Source organism: Notothenia rossii (assembly GCF_949606895.1).
Source record: "Notothenia rossii genome assembly, chromosome: 3".
Lineage (NCBI taxonomy): Eukaryota > Metazoa > Chordata > Actinopteri > Perciformes > Nototheniidae > Notothenia > Notothenia rossii.
Window position 1 is genome coordinate 12435438 of NC_136901.1, and position 6000 is coordinate 12441437.

A 6000-nucleotide genomic window follows, 5' to 3' on the forward strand; every position below is an offset into this window, starting at 1 on the left:
GGATTATTATTTATTTGAATTTGAATGTCAAATTCCATGCAATAGTTTTGGAGATCTTTTGAAAATTGTTTTGTAAAATGTACAAAGGTGTATTTTAAATATGTACGACCCAACACTTTAAACCATTTTCTACTTCCTAGCTGCCCGTTTAAGTGTCTGTGTCAAAGGTCAACCTCATTGTCTTGCCCTTGAGCAATGCACTTAAAGGAACAGTTAAAGCTATAAAAACAATGTCTAGACAAACTCAAATTGCAGTCAAGAGCTGTTTCACTTCAATTGCTCAAGTTCACCAACATAAAAGGACATATTGTCTTTCAATATAAGTGTTTTCTAATCTCCCACCTTTGACGTTATGGTGGAATTTACCGACTAGTCAAATTCAAACCATCGTATTCATGGTAAAGAGAAAGCAGCGTTGACCGTGGGAAGGAAACAGGATTCGTACCTCCAATCATAACAGATCACTTGTCAGAAAACAGCGGTCATGGGTCCATTTTACGCATAAACAAACTAAAACATTGTGTATCTCTACAGGACTAAATATAGCTTTGTCTACAGCTGGATATTGCAATGAACCAGACTATTTTCTTTTCAGCGTTGAGTCAAGGCAAATTAACCTTCCAGCAGAGTTGTAGGCAAGCATGAACAATGATCTCTACACATTTTTTTTTAAAACAGATGCAAAAAATGGGGCATAAAAGTCACAACAGATGATGAATAACATCTTTCAACGCAGCTGTTTCTCAGCAGTAGCAAGCACAACAGTGATGGCTTTTTACTGCTGAATTAGGACTATCCATGGGCGTAAGTGGTGATAGGATATAAATACATATTTAAGTTATCATTTGACCACTTTGTTCTGTTTTGGTAATGCAGCTTCCACAAAAGAAACTGCGTCCTAGTCAAATATTTATGAGAAATGTGCTGTTTACATTTTGAAATGGTAAATAAATGATCAGAACATCTTCGTATAAAGACTGAATTCACATTAAAAGTATTAGTTGAATGTGATGTCTATATTGAATCCTCTCAGGAATAATCATGGCTGTATTCATAACTAAAGCCAGGTGGCAGATGATGCTCGGAGGAAAGCAAATAACCATTTGTGTTTGTTGCATCGGTGAACATTGTCCATCAACTGTGGGCCTGTTGTGATGTGACCTGGGGCTCCAAAAGTGCAAAAAGCTCCATGTGTTCTTTAAATGGCACTAATGCAGGCTGGGATGTTGGGGGGGGTTTTGATTGCAAAAAGGAGTCAAAGAACATTTAAAGGTCCTTTTACAAAAGACATTCCCTTACAAGAGTGCGAAGGCGCATTTGTGCAATTTAAAAAAGTGTGTGTTTCCGCACAAAAGCAAACTATTCTTCCCCTTCTATTTGTATTTGACAATGCACGGATGGATTACGCCCAGAAAACCATGAGTTATTCAATTTCCACCTGGAGAAGCTTAGCTGGCGTTCATCATATTATGAGCGTATCTGCTCGATTGGATATAATTCACACCTCAACGGAAGCTTACACCTGCTTGAGGGAATTAGAGCCGAGGCCTTTAATAAACGTTTAAACCTGTCACGCAAATGAGATAAGTGCATTCATGACCTGTTCCTCCTTAATTCCGTCTGAGGGGATCCCTTTCCATACCTGCGGAAAGTGGGGTGTCTAGCATCGCTGTGTGACACTCCCGAAAAAGGGGCCCTTTGGACCAGCAGGGTGCCAATTCAGCGTCAAAAGCAATTAGAAATATATTTGATGAAGGTCAACGAGTGACAGGAGCGACGGTATTTGGAGAGAGGGAGGTAAATGCTAGATTCTCCTCTCATCGTCTATTATAAAGCCTCCTCTAGAGAGTGTGTGTGTGTGTGTGTGTGTGTGTGTGTGTGTGTGTGTGTGTGTGTGTGTGTGTGTGTGTGTGTGTGTGTGTGGGTAAAAAGGGAGGGGTGAGGGCCTCGCAGAAAAAGACAGTAAGCGGATGCTAACTTCCCACTGAGCGAATTTCTCCAGGTCGAATGCAAAACGTTCCCGACTAATCATCCGCGCCGTGGAAACGCCAGCTGCGGCCCGTGGTAGGATTATCATTCTCATAGACCTCTTACTGAGCTCTTAGCTAAATGAAAAATCTGCTCCATAGCCTAGGGAAGAAGGCAGCGTGCAGATAAGAAGGAAGAGTGTTTACAGAGGCAGCGCCGGTGAAAAACAGAACAGGTTTTTATCAAAATCTTAGAGGAAGAGATCATTAGCAAAGGAAAGGAAGACGAGAGAGGAGAGAAGATCAATGTATTTACACGATTCATTTGTGACAAAGTTCTTCTGGGCTCATTAATTTAATGTTTCTGTCTACCTTCTGTCCTGAGGGCAACATGCAATTTGTTATTCTATTGTCCCCCCCCCCCCCCTCCCCCCCTCCTCCCCCTCCTCTCTGCTGCTCATTTTTCCCATTGCAAAGCTGACTTATAATGCTGAATCTCAGATAATCGAATCGGCGTCTTCATCAACCCGATGCCACCACCTTTGGGCTGGATCAAATGAAATAATCCGTTTTAGACGGAGGCAGAGGTCAACCAGTGTAGTAATCTTATGGGGCTCTTTGGGACACACACACACACACACACACACACACACACACACACACACACACACACACACACACACACACACACACACACACACACACACACACACACACACACACACACACACACACACACACACACACACACACACACACACACACACACACACACACACACACACACACACACACACACACACACACACACACACACACACACACACACACACACACACAACCAACCTAAGGGTAATGGATCTCTATTAGCGCTCTATTACCGACATCTGTAACAACGGAGCAGTGCGCCAAACATCGCTAACAAGGGCAATGTATTTGGAAGTCACTAGCATGCTCCCTCCGGACGCTGCCTCTCATTACAAAGCTATCAGGACCATTCTGTTTGCCCGGACACCGCGGTGGAGGGGGGGAGGTAGGGATGAAGATGGGGGGCTGAAATAACAATTAAAGGCCTCTGTGGCGGTCCCACCGCAGAGCTGTTAGGGGTTTTGGGGGGGGGGGGGGGGAAGAGTCCCTGGGGTGCCCTAGAGGTCCAGTTGCTCTTGACCCTCTTCCTCTGATCTGACAAGAGACAATGCCCGAGCACGAGGTTAGTTTATTATTACGGGGCCTAATTCCTGCTTGACTCTGAGGTCTGCGAGTCAAACGTGAGTGGGAAAGTGCATAAATGATTTACAAGACGAGGGATCGGTATAAATATTACTGAGGAATGCCACTGAAGTCCCCCCACCCCTCCTTGATTTCTCATGCTCCGCTCCAGTCTTAATCAAATAAACCTCAGAGTCTTAAAGGAGACCAAACCAATTTCACTTTGGGAAAATAAAGCGCTTTTTCTAGTTCAAAGTGATAACTCTGATTATAGCGGAGTGTTGCAGCATTAGATACAGTCTCTGTCAGTGATATGTTGATATCGACACGGGTTCTTTTTTTAACCGAGGGGATCGGAGTGACAAGAGCGCTGAAATCAAAGACATAGCCCCGAGGCGAAAAGTCTTCCTATCTTAGGAATAAAAGGTTACAATCGCTTTCTCGTGCTGAAGGTGGCGTTCTAAAGCCCGATACAGTAAGCGCGACACGTCAAGAACACAAACCCTGCTGACACTTTTGGTGTGTTTAGATAAACACACCAAAGGAAGGGTTTAGCATAAGTCAATCACAACCCTGCCTGATGCTGACCGTATGTAGACTGTCAAACAATGTGGAAATACCCCCAGCATGATGAGGCTTAATCCAATTGGCATTGGAGCCAAACTTGTAAACTAATCTATGCATTAGCCCAGCTGGCACAGTGCGCCCAAACGCTCCTCTGGAACCTGGAGTTTGGAGCTGTTTGTCGCCTGCCAGCGATAAGAGCCCATGCAAGCCCTCTGAAAAAGTGGGCTTAGCTCCTATTCTTTTCAACTGGAATCACTTTAGTCCATTTATCACTCTACCTGTCTCTGAGACCTATTTAAGATTAAGGTCAGTGGGGGAAAAAAAAAAAAGGCTCCCCTCTCTCCGTTCTTTAGATACTTTTAAAATTCATAAGTCAAGAGGCTTAGGCTTTCTCAGTGCAAGTCTTCATAACAATGAGAAGTCTAATATTTTATGTAAGAATAGCTGACAGGAGATTTTTTTCTTTCCCCTCTTGCTCTGTGTTGCCCTATAAATACACGGCGGTTTGACAAGACGGGAGACGAGCACGCTCATTTCTGACTGCCGCTGATGGACACAAATCCAACCCAATCACATGCATATTCCGAAGATGGAGGAAAAGAGGTACTCGCACATCTTCCAAATGAAAGAAGGAATAAAGCTTTTCAATATGCGTTCCCTGTCTGCCGGTTTCTCAGATTTACACTGCTGCTCTTCTTTTTTATCTCTCGTGCCAAGTTGTACCATTTTTAAGGTCTAACTTACAGTACAGTACATTCTGGTGTTATTCCTGGTGTTTTTAACTGCTGAATTCACTATGGCTGAGCTGCTTAAGCTCACTGTAGAGATACAGTACTAAGTGGAGAGTGACGCAAACATCCCTCTCTATTATGGCACAGTTCAGACTTCAAAAGTTAGAAATGACAATTAAATGATGCCAAAACACAGCGCTGACTGGATGCTGAAACCATCAGAGTTTCAATTCTCTTGTTTTTCCATTGTTGTCAGTGATGACATATTCAAAATGGTGTCCATTCCACTTAACATTAGAGAGTTTCAAACTAGACCCAAAACAGAGAAGGAAATTAATCAAATGTTAAAAAGACAGTCTCGGAAAAACAAGGGTATTTCAGAAGTGTGGTGCATCTCAGCCATCATTAAAGCTCATTTCAATGTTTTGAGAATACTAAAAAGAAAGGGCATGTATTGTTGAAATATTATCTACAGTCCTGTTGGATTGTTTTTAAATGTCTGGGTTTTACATAATGGGATATTTCTGTGTGTTTTCAAGATGTATTTATTAGATTGGACATCATATCACAAAGACTACGATGTAGTATCTTACTGTATGTGAACCTACAAAGTTAATTAAATGCATCCAACAATTACTTTAAAAAAATGAATGATGTCCAAGATGCAAATTAAAACCAAATCGTGCAAAAAAAATGAAAAGCAAGAGCAACACAAACTGCAAGAAGAAGCTCCTGCGCCCACACACTCGTCCTGTTAATAATCTATACTGCAGTCCAATTCTATAATGCAGAGTAAATCCCAAAGCAGTTCAGCAGTGCAGTTAGCCTAAAAGTAAAAGCAAATGCCTTGCAGTCTTGGCTGCTCGCCACCAGCTGGTGCTCCAGTCAGCTGTAGGTAAAGAAAAAGAGGAAGGAGGAGAAAAAAAGAAACGTGTTTTACATACTCTCAAAGCTAGGGGATTGGTTTTGGACCGATGTCAAATTTCTCTAAAAATGCAGGGAATCTCTGAGTGCAACTTGGATGGCGGTGGATTTGTGCCACGGGGTCAGATACAGCTTGGAGTGCAGAGCGGCGTTACATTACATATTGTGCTGTGTTGCACATTAAAAGGGTTGATAGAGGAGAGATGCTGCGAGTTACAAAGGTATTATTGTGCTATTCATCACAGGCACCCCTAGACATGCAAATAGGCTTGACTGCAGGTGTTTTACAGGGTCTTTAAGGGTCAGAAACAAAGAAATCGGGAAATATATTTCACTTTTTTATATTTTAAAAGTGCATTTCTTTTTAATAATTGTAGGTGTTGAATAAAAACAAGCGTTATAATAATATCAGATTTGAAAAATGAAGCTAAAGGACAATAAGCATAAGCAAGCGACACTAATAAATAATAAATATGGAATGCATAGCAACGGTGATATGTTTATGTTAAATACCTGAGGCTCATATTGAGCCACAGGGCAGAGAGGATCCCCTTTAGAAAACCTCGTCTAGACCCTCCAACCTTCCTACTGTATTTGGGTCA

At 42.2% G+C, this 6000-nt stretch overlaps 1 protein-coding gene across 3 annotated transcripts in view; it reads right to left on the reverse strand.

The window, feature by feature from the left end:
• The window catches only part of LOC307031291 (uncharacterized protein), a 247408-nt gene that overhangs the window by 228417 nt on the left and 12991 nt on the right, over nucleotides 1–6000 (reverse strand). The window lies entirely within an intron of this gene.